Here is a 19,120-nt window from a genome sequence, read left to right on the forward strand (position 1 = left end):
ATTACCGTCTCAGAAAAACAGCACCAAACTGCCTGGCACCGCGCTTCATGTGTAGCGGCAGCGGCAGAGTTGACGTCACGAGGCGCACCGACCCATCACAGGCGGAAACGAGACGTGTGAGCTGGGCGTGTCCGCTGCTGCACTTTTCGTCGAAATAAAATATATTCGCGCTTTCTTTCGCTCGATTTCGATACGATATTCGAATTCGGAGGGTTGAAAACCATTATGTACAGATGTTCACTCATGTTTTCTGGAAAACCTTTCAGCTTCCCTTTAAGAAACTAATAATACAGCTGTACACTCATTGTGGTACTTTGGTGAACCACATGGGTAAATTTCTGACTATGTTTGTTATCGCCTTTATATATGCAGTAATCATCTTTACGGTTTACGAAATTAAAAAAAAAATAGGCTATTGGAGATAGCCTAATTCCAGTCCTTTAGCGGAATTAGGTTTAGAGGCCGATATTACTTTCACGAGATATCAAAACACATGTTCAAGTAATTACGATACTTCGTAAATACCTTCCTTATTAGTTACTTTAGAGATCATAGCGCAACGTACAAATCGTAGCCTGCGCGTGTACAAGGTATACCCACTTGCAGTGAATTGACAGAATGACGCTAGTTTCAAGATATGTGGCATCAAACTCACTGAAATAATTCACCATTGCTCCAATTATCTCATTAAAGCAGTTCTAACAGAAAGTTTTGAAGTGGAGATAAACCTTGAGATGGATTTATGTGGGAACACGCGGATCTTTAGGAAAAATAACAATGGTGAATATAAAATCAGTTTTGAAATACTTGCCCGCAGGGAACCACAAAACGCGGCACCTCGCGACATCGACTTCAAGGAAGGACTGTAAACAACTGAGAAAACGCTACGTCATGAACTTTCGTTGACTGCCATGCTGCTTAAAGGTGCACTTCTGGTTGTTACCTGTCGTGGGACGCTATGCGTAGCGCTGCAACTGCATAATTAAGCAGGAGTTCTGGTCTTGTTCCCAGAGTTCCGGCACTATCAGCTTGACAGCGCTTCAATGACACCGCATGAATTGCTAGGGCCGTACGATGCGGCGTACATCCTGCGTCGCTGACTTCTGCCGAACACATTCAGGGTTGGAAATAGCGATGGATCGTTTTCCCCGCTAAGTTTTACTGGCAAATGTGGACATTCTGCTAATAAATACAATGCAGGCCACGACGCCCGAAGCCGATTTTTCGTATGTTCGTGGCTGACGCGAGGGACATCTAATTCGTGCTCACTGTCGGCGGCCGCCGCATCCGACTCACTGCTTTCTAGTGGGTCAAACATAAACTGATTAGCCACATCTACTACGGAGGCGACTCGCGCCTGCAGAAAATCGTCGCCGCTGGACGAAGAAAACCAGGAGAATGACAAAAACGACGACGCCCATGGTGGCGACGATATGATAAAGCACATGCAGGCGGATCAGACAAAGGTAACAACACGAAGCTCGCGCGCCGCCGTCCGAACTGGCATGCGTATTGTCACGTGGTGGTGACGTTGAATAACACAGTAGCAATACTGTGAACGAGAAAACTAACTTTTATTGGGCGAACCTGTGCCCACAAAACAGGCTACACTTATAGCACAACGATAGCGGCGAACACACTTGGCGATCGTCGAAAATCTGATCAGCGGGTCAAGCGCGTGGGCTTTTATACAGAATCGTCGAATGTTCTAGACTAAGCGTTCGGACCCGCGTGCCTTCCACAAAGTTCTACACCATTCGCGTCAGGCGAATAAATCAGATAACGCAAGGTTCGGCGACAACAGACTGCGGATAGAAGCATCGATAACTTTCCAGAAACTTCGGATACATGCAAGCGCGTCCCGCGCTGTGCGATAAGACTTGTTAGGCGGCGAAACGTGGTCGCCCGATAAATATAAGTACAGGTGTCAGTATCATAGCATACATCATAGATTTTAGCGATCACATGCCCAGCTTTGTTTACATTCATTGTCTGGCCCATCTCGTTGCTCTCCGAAACGGAAACTTGTACTGGCTGCTACAAAAAAGACTTCATAATGTTACGGGACAAAAAATGTAAGTGTCTACAATACATACAGTTACGAGGTTGCAGCGCAGAAGTCAGGGTAACACCATCTACCGATCGTAGACACACTTCCACCTCCTCTTCACTTCTCAACGTCATTTTGTCACAGCGGTACAAACTCGTACCTGACATTAGCCGCTGGCGGCTGAAGCATCGTCTCGATGCTTCCTAGGGTGTCGAATCAGTATGCGAGTTATTGGGCTTTAGTCGTGAAACATGCACGATATCAGTTCTTGGTGGGATGGAAGACGTCGAAGTCACAGGTGATATCTCATATGTGAGGCTGGTGACTTGGCGAAGAGCTCGGTATGGCCCGACGTATAGCGGCAGCAGTTTTACGCAAAGGCCGACGCAACGTGAGTGGAGCCAAAGCAGGACATGTGACCCAGGGCTGAAATGAATGTCATGACGACGACTGTCGTAACCATGCTTTTGGCTAGTCGGAGACGCCAGAAGACGGTCACGCGCAATGTGACGTGCTGTGGTCGCAAGAACAATGTTGTCGTTAGCATAAAACGTGGTAGTGGCGACATCAGAAGGCAGAATGACGAGTTGTATCCTGACGCGACAAATTGTACACAAACGTTCCGAAGGGTAAGGTGCAGTACCAATCCCAGTGATAATCGGACGCATACGTGGAGAGTACGTCCGTGAGGCTATGCTTGAGACGCTCTCAAAGTCCATTGTCTGTGGCTCGTAAGCTTTCGTGAGCTTATGGCACGTGGAGCAAGAGCAATGAAGGTCATGGGCAACATTAAAATAACAGCGACCTCTATCAGGGAGGAGCCGATGAGGGGCACCTTGATGTAGAATCACTTCATGATGGAGAAAGTCAGCCACATCAGTGGCGCAGCTCGTAGGGAGGGCCTGCGTTATGGCATGACGCGGGGTATAGTACTTCGCAACGGCTACCCACTTGTTGCCTGAGGATGAAGTTGGAAATGGGCCAAGGAGGTCCAGGCCGACGCGGTAAAATGGCTTACTAGGGATATCTATAGGCTAAAGGTGCCCTGCAGGAGACAATGGAGGCTTCTTGCGGCGTTGGAAAAGTTCGCAGGCAGCGACGTAACTTCGAACACAGTGATATAGCCCAGACCAGAAAAATCGCCTGTGCACAAGGTCGTACGTAGAGGAGGCACCCAAATGGCCAGCGGTGGGTACATCATGTAACTGCGAGACAATTGTCAAGTGCAGGTGCTGGGGAATGACGAGAAGCAGTTGAACACCATGCGGGTTCACATTTCGTCGGTATAAGGTCCCATTCCGAAGAACAAACATACGGAGAAAAACGTCCTGTTGTTCGGAGATGAGGCGTTCGATGATGTATAGCGAGTGTGGGTCACGGCGTTGCTCGTCGGTGATGGGTGGGAAGTCGGTGATCGACAAGACGCAGGTATCTATATTGGTTTCGGTGCCATCGGGAGGGTCGATAGGATAGCGGGAGAGGTAGTTGGCGTCTTTACGTAGCTACCCAGATTGTTAGGACGCAGAAAGGTGTACTCTTGCAGGGGTCAAGCGGAACGGCCATGATGGCCTGTCGGGTTTCTGAGGGAGGATAGCCAACATAAAGCATGATGATCTGTCACGGCGGTGAAATACCGATTTAATAGGTAAGGGCGGAACTTACCAATGGACAAAACAAGGGTCAAGCGTTCACGTTATGTTATGGAGTAGTTGCGCTCTGGCGCTGAAAGACAACGGCTAGCATACGCGATCATGCGATTGGTGTCCCGCTTTCGTGGGGGCAAGATAGCGCCAATGCCATGGCCATTGGCATAAGTGCGAACTTCTGTGTAGTCTTGCGGATCAAAATGACCCAACACGGATGGATTAATAAGGCGATTGATAAACGTTGAAAATGCTGCAGCCTGTTCGGGTCCCCAACAAAACGCGGTGTCCTTTGTGAGGAGGTCTGCGAGAGCACGAGCGATTTCAGCAAAGTTCTGGATAAATCGCCGATAATAGGAACACAGGCCTAGAAAACTTTGGGACATCGGTAGAAGAAAGCGGAAGTGGAAACTCACCAATGGCACGAACTTTATCAGGATCAGGCCGGACGCCAGCAGCGTCAAGCAAGTGACCAAGTACTCGTATTTGGCGGTGGCCGAAATGGCCTTTTGGAGAACTGAATCGTAGGCCAGCTCGTCGAAAAACAGCAAGGATAGCTGAGAATCGGTGGAGGTGGCTCTCAAACGACATTGAAAAAAACATTGACGTCATCCAGGTAGCAGAAGCACGTGGTCCATTTCAATTCGCGCAGAAGACAGTCAATCATGCGCTCGAAGGTAGCAGGGGCATTACACCGTCCGAAAGGCATCACTTCACATTGATGGAGACTATCTAGGGTAACGACCGTGGTCTTTTCACGATCGCGGTCATCCAGTGCGATTTGCCATTAATAGGAGCGTAAATAAATCGACGAAAACTACCTGGCACCAGGTAAGCAGCCCAGCGCGTCATCAATCCGTGAAAGCGGGTGCACGTCCTTTTTGGCAATCTTATTGAGTTGACGGTAATTGATACGAAATCTCCAGGTATTGTCCTATTTAACAAAAGCGATAGGTGACGCCCACGGACTGCAGGAAGGCAGGCTAATATATTTGGAGAGCATTTTGTCCACCTCCGTTTGGATCTCCTGGCGTTCAGCCGCAGACGCATGGTTGTGCCGCCGGTGTATAGGAGGAGCGTTACCAGTGCAGATTGGATGGGTGACGACACGGGTTCAATTTAGCGGGCGATTGCCAAAATTAAACATGTCTTCATAGGACACCAGAATGCGGCGAAGGACGCCGGCAAAGCAGGTCGCAAATACCTAGCTGTCACTGTTGTAAACTGGTCGTTGCTTGAAGTAGGAGGAGTAGCAGCTGCAGCAGTGTCAAATCCTGGTTCGGGCATAAGAGCAGCTTGTTGTGTCGGCTGGCGCTCATCTTGATAAGAGCACTCTGCGAAGGGCGCATGCGCCACCAAGTGTTAAAAGCAGAGTGCCCCTTTCTAGCGGCCCACTTTGTGGCAGAACCTCAACCCACAAGCATGGGTCAATAAACGTCGTTCACCCGGAACTTGTCTGATCTTTTCGAAACGCCTGGCGCAAAGCGTAACACGTGGCGACGAGGATGAGATTTTGAAGAGTTGCGCAGCGTCAAGGAAGGCAAGTGTTCTCGGCATTCAGCCTCTGTTCAATATCGACGATTGACGAGTGCTGCTTTTTCTTTTCTTTGCTGACTGATATCATGAACGAAGAAGCCAGTGCAGGTTCGACGCAGTTTGCTGCTCAACTGGGCCAGATAGAACGATTCGACGTTTTCACGAATGACTGGGCGTCGTACGAAGAATGGCTGACGTCGTTTCTTATCGTCAAGCGCGTTCCCGAAGGTGACAGAGTACATGCACTCTTGAGCATCATAGGCCCCAGTACCTACAGTCTTCTGAAATCGCTGGTTGCCCTGAAGCTGCCTTCAGCCAAGCACTTCGAGGTACTAAACAAGACGCCGAGGGACCATCTGTAACCGAAACCGTCGGTCATTGGCGAGGGAGCAAAGTTTCACAGGAGGCAGCAAATCGAAGGCGAGTCCATTTCTGATTGCGTTGCCGAGCCACGGAAGCTAGCACGAACGTGCTAGCTTCCGTAGCTCGGCAACGGATTAGATGCGCAACGGATTAGAAGCGCATTAGATGAATCCCTCCGGGATCGCTTCGTCTGCGGCTTGTTAAGAGAGGATGTACGGTCGAGCGCGATTTTAAGGTTATCGCGCGAGCGTCGACCGGCCCAGCACTCCAGGCACCTGGCGGCCGGTTTCGGGACAGGACAAATCATGATTTCGCACTCTTATCTCCCTCGTTCGCTGTTACATACAACAACCATCACCCCGCGACAAACTCACCGCCCTTTCTATCTATTCTAAGCTTTCCATTTGTTGCGATAAAGTGTGGACTTGGTTACCTCGTATCTTCGCGGGCTTAAGCTAATGTTCTTGATCACCCAATCTTCCTGGCTCAGCAGCAATGACGTTACATAGGGTAGATACAGCTTCGTAACGTCCAATTTCAGATAATACCGAAGAATACGTCATGCGCTCTACGATCACTGCCTGTTCGCAGAACCAAAAAAAAAAGGAAAAGAAACTGATAGCCCAGCAGGGAGTGACGGCTGCTGAAGGAACAGCAAAAAGGGTGAGGGAAGCAGGCCTGAAACCTCCCTCGCCTCGGCAGAGAATTCTGGGCCATGGCGCTATTCGCGTTCCCGGTCGACGCTCGCGCGATAACCTTCAAATCGCGCTCGACTGTACAGTGAGTGCTGTTCACAAATGATAGCAAGCTTACGTTTCAGAGAGCGGTAGAGTGCGCTGTGGCTATGGAGGCGGCAACGAAAAGCACTGCGGAAGCTCGCACAGGTGTGTCTAAAGCCAACCCCATGCATAAGGCACAGACGACTTCGAGTGACCAGTCGCAGGCATGTTTTCGCTGCGGGTTGCCGAAACATTCCGGGAAAGCGTGTCCCCACGTAAATGACAAATGCTATGAGTGCAACAAAAGGGGGCACCTGCAATGAGTTTGCCGTAGCACCTCCGTCACGTTGAGCGGGAAACGCCCCATCAGGGACACTGTAAAAACGTTATCGGTAGTAACCCGCCCGGAAGTGGTAGCCGTAAAGTGCGTATCTGCTCCCAGTATTGAGCCTATCATGGTACCGATGAAAGTAAATGATGTGACAGTCCCTATGGAGCTAGATACAGATGCCGCCGTAACAGCCATGCCTTTCAAACAATACCGCCATTTTCTTTCATCAGTGAGGCCCAACCCGACAGAAGTGAAGCTCCGCACCTATACAGGAGTCCTGGTGATACCAAAAGGCGTCCTACATGTCAAGGTGCAGCCCGGTGGCTACACGACGAGACTTCCTCTATACGTCGTCGACCAGGAAGGGCCGCCATTGCTGGGTCGGGAATGGCTTCAGGCAATCAGGCTGAGTGGAGCAATATCTGGAACGTCCACCACCTGGCAAGGTCAGAGCTGCCTTTTTCTTGTCGTTTAGAGGAAAGGCTGCACGCTTTGATCGCAAAGTACGACTCTCTATTTAAACATGAGTTAGGCCTGATTACAGAAGAAAGGGCCGAGCTGTATTTCAAGCCTAATCAGGCCCCGAAGTTTCTCAAAGCAAGAAACGTGCCGTTCGCACTGCAAAAGGTGGTTGAGCTTGAACTTTCGAAGATGAAAATAATGGACATCATAACGGCCATTGCCACATCAGATTACGCAACGCCAGTGGTACCCGTTATCAAGAAAGACGGTGGCACGCGTCTCTGTGGCGACTATAAGGTGACAGTGAATCCGTGCCTTGACGTCACACTTTACCCGTTGCCGAAGGTCGATGACTTATTCTGTCTGGAGGCACACATTTTTCAAAGATCGACCTGAACCACGCATATCTGCAAGTGGTCATGTCTGATGCCTCAAAGCAATACCTAACGTTGAACACGCACAAGAGATTGTTTGTCGTCAACCGATTACCTTTTGGAATCGCTTCCGCGCCGGTAATTTTCCAAAAGATAATGAAAACGATGTTGAAGGTCCTCAAGGGTGTTTGCTGCTACCTAGATGATATTTTTGTAACTGCGAAAACAATAGAAGACCACTTAGCTAATCTCGAAGCACTGCTGGAGCGTCTTCAATGCCGAGGTGTCAGGGTAAAGAAACAGAAATGCTCGTTTTTTGAAAGCGAACTTCACTACTTTGCGCTCAAAATCAGCGCTGAAGGCATTTCCCCATTGTCAGATAAAGTTGACTCTCTTCTCCAGCCACCAGAGCCGAAATCAAAGCAGCAGCTTCAGTCTTTATTGGGCTTTGTGAACTATTACAGCAAGTTTGTGCCCCAGTTAGCAGTTATAGCTCAAACATTTTTCAGACTTCTGCAAAAAAAAAAAGGTAGCGTGGCACTGGGACGAGCATGCTAGACAAGCGTTCAACCAAGTGAAGGCGCTATTGGCACAACCACCTACGCTCGCACACTATGACGCTGAAAGACAACTTAGGCTGTCATGCGACGCGTCTCAGTATGGTGTAGGAGCAGTCCTATTTCATGTCTACGATGACGGAAGGGCACGGCCCATTGCTTGCGCTTCACGAACGCTATCTGAAGTGAAAAATAAATAGTCAACTGGAGAAAGAAGCGTTAGCCAGCATGTTCGGCTTAAAGAAGTTCCACTTCTGTCTTTATTGACACTCATTCACCTTGGTCACAGACCATAAGCCTCTTCAAACAATATTGGGCCCGACAACCGGAATTCCCACCAGTGCGGCTGCTCATTTGCAACGCTGGGCCATGATGTTGGCAGCCTACTCCTACAATCTTATCTTCAAGAAATCGATCGAGAAAGCGGAAGCTGATTTCTGCTCGCGTCTGCCGCTGCCAGGTCTTGAAGCGAAAACCAAAGAAACAGAAGAAACATTTTATTCCTTGCGATTGGACTCGTTGCCTGTTTCTAGTCGAGATATCGCGGTTGCCACAAGACCGAATTCTTTCTCAAGTGAAGGAATTCACAAATGTGGGATGGCCCGCGTCAATCAAGGATGAACAGTTGAAGCCTTTTTTTTCGCAGATACAACAAACTGACGGCGCATGAGGGATGCATCATGCTGGGCGCAAGGGTAGTCGTACCTGCAAAGCTGCAAGGGTTTGTTCTGGACGAACTCCATGACGGCCATCCCGGCATCGTGCTCGGCAAAGAACTTGCACGCAGCTACGTGTTGTGGCCAACTCTTCAGTCGGACCTCGAGCTTCGTATCAGAAGCTGCGCTAGTTGTCAAGAGCAACGTAACACTCCAATGAACGCACCTCTTCACCCGTCGTCATGCCCGACTTCACCGTGGCAACGTGTTCAAGTAGACTTTGCGGGAACTTTTCAGAATACCATGCTTTAAGTGGTGGCTGACGCACATTCTAAATGGCCAGAGGTTTTCGAAATGCGATCGACAGCTACAGAAAGCATGATTCGTTGTCTGACCGAGCTCTTCGCACGTTTTGGTTTCCCTGAAACAATTGTTTCCAATAATGGACCTCAGTTTGTTTCGCAGGAGTTCAAGCATTTCGTGCAAGCAATGGGAGCGCAGCACGTCCTCACGGCTCCCTACCACCGCAGCTCCAATGGGTTGGCAGAGCGTTCTATCAAGACCTTAAAGAATGCGCTGCGCAAAGACGCCGCAGGAGGAACACTAGAGGTAAAGCTGCATAACTTTTTGCTGTCGTATCGCAACACGCCACATGCGACAACTCGTGAATCACCAGCGGCATTGCTCCTAGGACGACGCTTACGCAGTCGGCTAGATGCCCTAAAGCCTTCCGTGGGGGAAAGAGTAGCACATAGACAGTGCACTCAGGCACTAAGACGTCCATGTCGCGAACGTCACTTCTTGGCAGGCGACAGTGTGTTAGCACGTAATTATTCAGGAAAACCAAAGTGGGCACCCACTGTGACTGTTGCTCAAAGAGCACCTGTCTCTTTCCAAGTACGTGCAAGCACGCCGAGGGATACCTTCAGCTGGCGTCGTCACCAGGATGAGCTGCTACAGAGGCCTGCAGAGGACGTTACCCCTAGGTATGGAACAGCTGGCGAAGTTATGACGAGCGAGTTCCTGGTTTATCCTGAGACTTCCGGCACGCCAGTTCCTTCCAGTCCACAACCGCCCATGGTAACTCCAGTTGCGCAACAGGCAACACAAGCACCCGCCGAGGCAAGACGCTACCCTATGCGAAATTGTCACCAACCAGACAGATTAAAATCTGAACTCTAAATGACTCTGTGCTCCATTAAAAGGGGAGGTGGTGTTGTGTCGGTGGGCGCTCATCTTGATAAGAGCACTCTGCGAAGTGAGCATGCATCACTAAGTGTTAAAAGCAGAGTGCCCCTTGCTAGCGGCCCTCTTTCTTGCCGAGCCTCAGCCCACAAGCATGGGTTAATAAACGTCGTTCACCTGGAACATTTTTGATTTTTTCGGCACGCCTGGCGCTAAACGTAACACAGCTACTGCACAGTTTTCCAAAGGGGACAGCACAGTGAGCGATAAACCTTCAGGGAGCACTTGCAGACACTAACCAAAGTTCAGAAGAGAAAGTGACGCTAAATTGTTGAAAACCGTTACAATTGAGCTTGCTAGTGCTATTTGAAGTGGTACACCACCAAATTTGGGACACCACATAAGTCACTATCTCGCAGCAGTGCAGAAGGCGACATGAGGACGTAAGTCGCTGCATCAGGTTGCAGTCGAACAAATACAGTAGAAAGAAGTCTAGACTATTGGTCGTCGGTCTAGTCAGCAAAGTAATGGGGCAGTTCAAGGTGAAGAGTGCTGGTTGCACAGTCAATAAGTGCTGAATATGCAGTAAGAAAGTTGATCCCAGGGATACCTTTGTGGGAACACTCGGCCAATACAGTGAAAAGCACTAACACTGTACGGCTGGCAGTCGTAACATGGGCGGTGCCCATTCGCATCACGGCTGTTGTACTGCCATTAGCTACTCAGATGGCTGGCGACTCGGCAGGTATCAGGACTTTACGGAGGTGGCTACGATGATCTGATCGCATAACCGACACCTGAGCGCCAGCATCCATGAGGCCTTGAATGGGTACACTATCAGCGAAATTTCGACAAGGTTTGGTCGAGCAGCAGGGGTCAGGAGAGGTGTTGCAGTCAGAGTCGTCGATGTAGCCGCACCTCCGGGGGCTGCATTGCTTAGTTTGCCGAGAAGTGGCGCGCGTAGGACAGGGACGAGGGATTTCGAAGTGTAGGCGAACGACCCTGACGGTGTTGCGGCGATGGCGAGCGGCTAGTGTTGTGTCCCCGAGGTGGAAAGCCGGCAAGATATGGTTCAAAGAGGTGCGACAGAAGCCGAGGGTCTCGGTCAAAGCGGTGATCAGCGAATGGTCGAGGCGAAGAGTACCAGTGACTATTACAGCAGTGGTGGGAGATGTGACCGACCCAGGAGCAAGCAAAGCAAATTGGCCTGTCATACGGTGTTCACCACTCAAAGGGGTGCCGATATCGATTCCGGAACGACTGTCGAAATGCAGGAGGGTCAATGACAGGAGCGGTAGGGATTGGATGTGTTCGGGCGGCTGACTGGATATCCATGTTTGCGATTTCTTGGTGGACAACTGCTTGAATGAGCGAGATGGTCATGTTGTCATGCGTATGGGGACAGTGAGAACTTGGAGCCGTAGCCTCAAGATCGCGACGGGTGACTGGCGTCAAGCTTGGCATTGTAGGTGAATGTGATGCCGGAGGGTCATTGTAGGAGGAAGTGGCAGCCATATTCGGAAATTGGTACGATGCGTTTGCTCTTTGCTTGCAAAAAATTCCGGCATTCCTTAATGATAGACTCAACCGTTGAGCAGTTCCTGCAAAGCAGGGGGTTCGACACATCGTCCACGATGCCCTCCAAGATTTGTCCAACATTATTGGCTTCCAGCTTTTCCGCGTCAGCTTTACGGCTGAGAGCCGGAACGTCTTGAATATACGCGACGTACAATTCGGTTGATGTCTCGGCACGAGATGCTAGCTCTTGCTTGGCCTCTATATGACGTCCCACCAGTCTTCCGAAAGGATCGCGTAGCTTTTCCTTGCAGGAGTCAGAGCGTCTAATGTCGGCTTCACGCGTCTCGAACCATAACTTCGCGGTTCCTCCGAATAAAAGATCACGTTGGCCAGGAAAAGTGTAGCATCACATCTTTTGTGCTAACCGAAGCGTTCATACGACGTGACCCAGTCTTTGACGTCAACATTGCCAGTGCCGTTAAAAACTCCTGGGTGAGGTAGCTGGGCTAGCAGTACTTCCGCTATTTTGTCTGAGTGGCGGAGGCAGCGTTGAGGGTGGAGCCAGCGTCAGTAGCCAAAACAGCGGAAGCGATGTGACTCCCACTGTCAAGATCCAGGGCCGGCATGTAGCGAGGGTAGCCCACACGTCCATCAAAATGTTATGGAGTAGGAAATATATGTATGTACAACATATGCAGTTACGAGGTTGTAGCTCAGTAGCCAGGGTAGCACCATCTACCGATGGCCAAGCCACTTCCACTTCCTCTTCACCTCTCAACGTCATTTAGTCCACAGAGGCACAAACTCGTACGTGAGAATATATACACCTGTTGCGCCCTGAAGTAAATGAGGTTCCATGCCGTGAAAGCTGGGTCATTACCTACATATTAAAGCACAAAAGACCAGGTCAAAATTTGATTGTATTAGTGCACCTTTAACAAAACTTTTTTATTCATTGATGCACAAAGGTAACCGGAACGTCCACATAATTCAGCTCATAATACGGCAACCAATATATATCTTAACTGGTGTCGTGTTCGAAGCTCCTTCAAATGGGATATGTCCTGCAGGCTCAGTGGCCAAGATCATTAAAATGCAGTATGTGCTATAAAGTAAGCAAAGTAAGCACTTAATTAGGGATTTGTTGTTGATAATTGGATTATCTGTATCGATTTCTCGCGCTAGTTCACTTTTTTGAATCAACCAGCTTCCAAGAAGAATTCCAAGAACACAGGTAATTTTAAAAAAAATATGTAGAACTAAGAATGATAACGCGTATAATACGCAAACACAGTATGAAAAAAAGAAACAAAAACCGTATGCTGCGGCTACACCAACCATTCTTTTACAAACAAAAATCCAATTGGTTTTTTTGCCCTGCCAAAAGAATATGAGGTGAAGTCGAAGTGCGAACCGAAATAATCCAATTGTGGGACTCAAATACAAAAGCTTTGTGATAGGTGAAAACGCAAATTAGGTAAATAAAAATTTCCGCAGCAAAAGTTACTATAAATATAAATTGCATACAGTTTATTGCGCATTTTTCATGGACCCCCTTAGTGTGTCACTAACGTCTAAACATAGGCTAAGATTGTATTCTTGGCAAAGCCCGGCTTTTATGTTAGAGCACGTTGGTGAAAATAAAATTTTAAAAGATGGAACGTCTTAGGGACAGTTGTATGCAAATATTTCCAGGTTTGCTTTCATGATCGCTCCTTGTGATCGCAATTATCCTATACGATGCGCTTCTTATCCTTGATGTTAAGGGTTCAAGACAATAAGTTCTTTTGGAACTGTTCTATATTGAAAGAAAAACGCTCAGACAGTGCAAACTTTCAAGGAATGCGCGAAACGGTCGATTTGTAAATTTTTTTGTTTCGCACCTGGTTTTCTGTTTCATGCAATTTAAATCTCACTCACAGGCACAAAATACATTTTCCGCTCAAAGTATTTTGAATGGATAGTGCAAAAATAAATGTTTTGTATTTTTTGAATGAACTTGTTATTCGAGCGCGCCACGGGTAGGACAGTTGGCCTGGAATGACACTTTGGTGTTTTTTGCATCAATCTCCTGTAGTCGGGTCACTAGTTTTCGTTTCACAGTTAGGCGAAGCTCAAGTTTTATGCGAAGCATATTACGAGGGCTCAACCCAGCTCCTCAGGCGCGGCGGTGACCATGAAATCACGTGACACCGTGACGTCACGACAGAGGAGAAGTGGCTTTGGCTCAACTCTTGCAAGACGGGCTGGGTGGGAATCGAACCAGGGTCTCCGGAGTGTGGGACGGAGACGCTACCACTGAGCCACGAGTACAACGCTTCAAAGCGGTACAAAAGCGCCTCTAGTGAATGCGGTGTTGCCTTAGAAACGCGCTGTTTCTAAGGCGTGCGTCTCTTGCTCAGGCGCACATTTCGTTGCCGCGCCGAACGCTGCTTTGCTCGACGCTCACCGCGTCCAATGCGGGACGCGTAGTCGCTGCCCTGTAGCCCATTGTCTTACACCCCTTGGCGGGTCGACAGGAACGCTGTCGCGTTCCACTCTTGAAGGCGAAGAAGTAATGCATGAGTTGTTTCTTCGTCTAGCCGAACCAAATATAGCCAAGCAACAGCAGTTCACCAGGCTAAACAGTGGTTCAACAACTAAAATAAAGGCTAGTATGCTTCGCATCCTGGGCTTAACCTTACCTAAGCCACAGCCATTTTTTGTAAGCATTTTTATACCATATCTTCACGGCAAATGCGGTTTACTTCCACTTTTCTCTTGGCACTTTCATATTTCGTCATGTGTCTGCAGGTTACTGCATTACTGACATGGAAACAAGTGAGGTGTTTGGGTGCAAGTGACCGTTATGAAAATGACTGTTGAAATGTTGATAACATATTGTTGACGAATTGTTGACTCAACAGCCTTTTAACAATACCTCAGCAATTATTGAAACCACAGAGCAATAATTCAGCAGTAAGGTTGTTGGGCAGTTTAGAACAAAAAAGTCGTAGACCTAAATAAATTCGTTGACTAAATTCTCTTGATATATTGCTGAATAGGGTTAAGTATTGACCCATTGTTGAGTAGTTTCCAGCAATAAAGCCGTTGACTAAATGCTGTTAACTTATTGTTGAATAACATTGAGTCGCGAGCAATATTGAGTTTCGAAGTATATGTGAAAAACACACGCACATATGTATGTGTGCATCTTTTGCACATATATGTTGCTTTACTGATCACTTGATCACCATGGCATATATACAGGGTGCTGTTTCTCGTTACTTGAACCATAGACGAATATCCACGTGTTTAGGCGAACTTTACTCAGAGTTTAAAAATATACCGATGCACCACAACACGATGCGACCAAATGCATGTTGCTCACCCTTGTATGTGTCACACTATTCTTGTACTTTTCCTAAGTACTTAATGTTCTGAAGCAACAAAATTAGGCGAAAAATTCCAATTAGAAAGTTCTAGAGCACTTTGTAAAACGTCCGATTAGGCAATTTCAAACTTTCTATCTATTAAGTGTTAGTGCTTTTCAGCTTATTGTGGATGCCCACGAAATACAAAAATATCACCAGACATACCCGCTTGCGCGCGCCGTGCTTACAGCGCTCCTACACGAGCATACCATCGAGCAGGGTGTGTTGCCGCTTAAAAGGCGACAAGGCAGCGACGAAGGCGTTGGCTGTGGTATTGACGCCAGCGACGTGCTTCCCTCGCTGCGGTTCATGATGGCGATAAGTAGACGGGTGTTCACACCAGTTAAATGGTATGTTTTCGTTTGTGCGCGGAAGGCTTAGGAGCCGTGCAATCACGACTCGCAGGTGGGCATACCACGTGGTGTTTTTGGTATTTCGCGAGCATCCGCGGTAAGCTGAAAAACACTAATACTTGACAGATAGAAAGACAGAAACTATTTATTCGGACGTGTTGCCAGCTGTTCTGCAACTTTCTAGTTGGATTTTCTTTCCTAACTTCCTTGCTTCAGAAGTTGATTAATTATCCTTGACTAATTAGCTAATTAGGCAAAACAGAAGTAGCGCGACACGCTAGATACCAAAGGCAGCAACATGCATTTAGTCGCGTCGTCATAGAGTGCATAGAGTTTACACTCTGCCTAAAGTTAGCAGAAACACCCGGTATATATATATATATATATATATATATATATATATATATATATATATATATATATATATATAGATGCAGTTTGAGAAGACAACCGTCACTACAAGCAGTGACAAACAAGCGATGATGACGCTTCCCTATTGGAAAATCCTATTTAAATTCAAACTGGGTTATACAGGTTTAAACTGGTTCTAACAGGGACCTGTTTAGCAACAAACAGGTATAAACAGGACCAGTTTACACATGAACAGGTTTGAACGGGGTCCCGTTTGGCATGCAAACAGGTATAAACTGGACCAGTTTACACACGAACAGGTCTGAACGGGGTCCCGTTTGGCATTCAAACAGGTATAAACTGGACCAGTTTACACACGAACAGGTCTGAATGGGGTCCCGTTTGGCATTCAAAGAGGTATAAACAGGACCAGTTCACACACGAACAGGTCTGAACGGGGTCCCGTTTGGCATGCAAGCAGGTATAGGCATGACCAGTTCACGCAGAAATGGGTCTTAACAGGAGCCCTGTTTGCAACTAAACTGGCTTATACTGGATGCAGTGGCACCATATAGGGTCGCCTGTTTGTCACAAAAGCTGGTTTAATCTGGAGCTTTGTGGCAACTATACTGGATGGCATCATGCATACCAGTTTAATGCTTGAATATAACTGGGGAGGAGCTTTTTTATTGTTCGACATCCTGACAATTTAACCCCTAGTGCTAAATTGGGCCATTATCAAGCTCTACAGAAATTGCGTGAACACCTCGGAACATTCACAGACCAAACTGCGATATGATAGCTGCGAATTTCAAACCGATTCCCGGTCCTGCCCAGTTGAAAAAGACAACAGGAATTCCTGCTGCAAATACAGAAATTTCTGTTGTACGACAGAAGTTCCTAACGTTTCTGTAGCTGCGACAGACATTTCTGGCGTTACGACAGCAATTCTGACGTCGCAACAGAAACATTCGGTCGCGACGGCCAAGAGTTCTGAAGTCGCAACAGAAGCACTTTCCGTTGCGGCCCTTTAAAATGTCAGCTTCGCATCGGTGGTGTACACTGCACTTTTCTCTTGCGCGGTATTCAATCGTGCTTCTCTGAAGCCGGCAATACTGATAGCACCGACACCGGTATTAAAGTCGACGTGGCCAATTGTTATAATTGTGCCGTGACGACGCGGCACCAGCAACGCGCTACCGGCCTCTTCAAAATCGGCTGCTGATCAAAATCATACCATCTGCGGGAATGGCTGCGTATCCGCTTTGTTTTATTTGGTAAGATGGGGCACACAGTCCTGTGGACTTACATGTGCGGTTACACTGACACATTAGTTAATTTCCCAGAAATACTGCACAAGCTTATGCGAAGCGGAAAAGAAGTTTTGGGTTGTTTCACAAAGTTGCGTGAAAAGCTTTCTCGCTCGGGTCTCATTAATCTGGTACAGCGCTGCCGTGAGAAGCCAGTATACTGTCCGGATCAAGACTCACCCACGAGTGTTTATGTAGCTATTTTGCATTGAACGCACGAATTATATGCGAGCTCAAAAGTGTAAAGAGCAAGAGACAACTGTCGAAATTAGCAGTAAAAACCTTCAGTGTCCCCGGTCACCGTTGTCTATTTCTGAATTTCTTATTAAATATGGATATCGTTACAGCAAAATTGATGTTCTAGCATGCCACGATGTACCTGTCGATGGTAACAACACTTTTGCGCATATAGAGATACGGCAGTTGACGCGACCGGTGAAGTGAAAGCGCATCTTGGCTTTTAAAATGTAAATGTAAACAGCAACCCAGAGAGAGATTTATATTGCTAGCCTAGTCGAGGTGTGGGCGTGTTTGGCGTGGTGCGGTGGTAAGATGCTTGTCTCGGAATCGTGAGGTCCGCAGTTCGAATCCTGCGCGAAAGCTTTTTTTTTTCTACTTTCTTTTTTTTTGTATTAATAATTTTTCTTATCCTTAAAGAGGTCTCTGTCAATTTTTAATCAAATATATTGATCAGAAGCTACAGAATTTTCGACTACAAGACGTCACACTACAGAGAACAGAACGACAGTCACAACGTCCCAAAATACGACAGACTGAAAATTTCCTGTTGTGTTATTCAAGTGGGTGAGACGTCTATACGGCGTATACGCACATTGCCGTCCTTACTATTAAAAGCAACGTTGCTGAAACACGTCGTACAAGACGCTGTACGACTCGCATAACATCGAAATACAACGCCGTCACCATCCATGAGATCACCGAAAGCACGGTCGCTTTCGGTGGCTGCCTACAGATGGCAGCACAGGTAGCGCCGGTAAAGTTACAGGTGATATTATTTTGCCGTCTTCAGCCTTAGCTACATGTGAGTGCGCGCTGCATTGACGCCGTCCGATGCAGTTGTTTAATTGTGTGTACGCTGTGCCGAGAGTAATTGTGGTGCATTTTGTATTCATTGAGAATCACAAAACCACTGGGACCGCGTAATGTAGCCCGCAGTATCCTTCGTGTGGTGCGCCGATGTCGAAGGTATGAGCCTTCGCCACTTTCTTTGTTCCGGGCTCACGAAAAGGATCTCGGTAGTTCTGAACTTAGTGTCACACATTACTTCCCCCCTCTTCTTTGGCTTCTGGATTGGATTGGCGCGGCTCGCTACGTGCTTGCGCGCGCTTTTCCGAGCGCAGATTGGTGTGCGCCTGGTTTCTGCACTAGGCTGTTATGCAATCGCTTTTTCGAGCGCAGATTGATGTGAGCCTGCTTTCTGCACTAGGCTTTTGCACGATCGCCTGCTTTTTGCACTGGGCTTTCAAAAGGCGAAGTGAGCGTCGCTTACTGCAGAAGTGCAGCGCCGCGGGCCTACCGTGTATGGAAGCGCGCAGCAATGCCGGGAAACATTCATACAAAAGCAAAGGGTCAGAAAAGTGCGCTTCATTTTCCATTACTATGTCACACTGGGTAGCGCCGTGCGATCGCTTTTAATAAACGCAGAAACGAGTCCTTGCAGCGCATGTACCTATTAATCGATGCCCACCATAGCCATATCAGGTGCGACTCGAGAAGCTGTAGAGTCACCCTGTAGCCGGCGGAGTCGAGGTAGCGCTTCACCTTCTGCCAGTAGCTTTCGATTTTCTGGGTGTGAGCGCCCGTGATTGGGTCTACAAAGCTCATGCTGTGGTTAACAGCCTCCCATTGCAAATTCAGTCTTGCTCCGTTAGCCCCCGCTAAGTTCGGGATGCAGTTGTATGGGGCCCATTCATCACTGTGGATGGTGGTTCCCGGTTCAACGTTGGCTGCAATAATGGGGCCTAGTGTCGCCGCGTCTCGTCGGTCGACCTTGAATAGTCGGAGCTCCCCGGTGGTCACGCAGATCATGCCGAATACCCATGGTCCACGATCTGCAATGCCGCCGTAATTTTGGCGGCTCGGCGGAACGTTGTCGCCCCTCATCAGGCGGCCTCGATTCGCTTCGCTTGCCGCGAAGGAGGCATTCATCAATTTGCACAATCCTCCCGGGGCCACCGAGTGAGGGTCGCGCCAGCAGCTCGTCCCGCACGACCTCACGAGCGTAGTTCCTCCAGTCGGCGATGACATGGTCCGACAGATTAAGCAAGTCGCCGGTCAT

Source organism: Dermacentor albipictus, unplaced genomic scaffold (assembly GCF_038994185.2).
Source record: "Dermacentor albipictus isolate Rhodes 1998 colony unplaced genomic scaffold, USDA_Dalb.pri_finalv2 scaffold_47, whole genome shotgun sequence".
Taxonomy (NCBI): Eukaryota; Metazoa; Arthropoda; class Arachnida; order Ixodida; family Ixodidae; genus Dermacentor; species Dermacentor albipictus.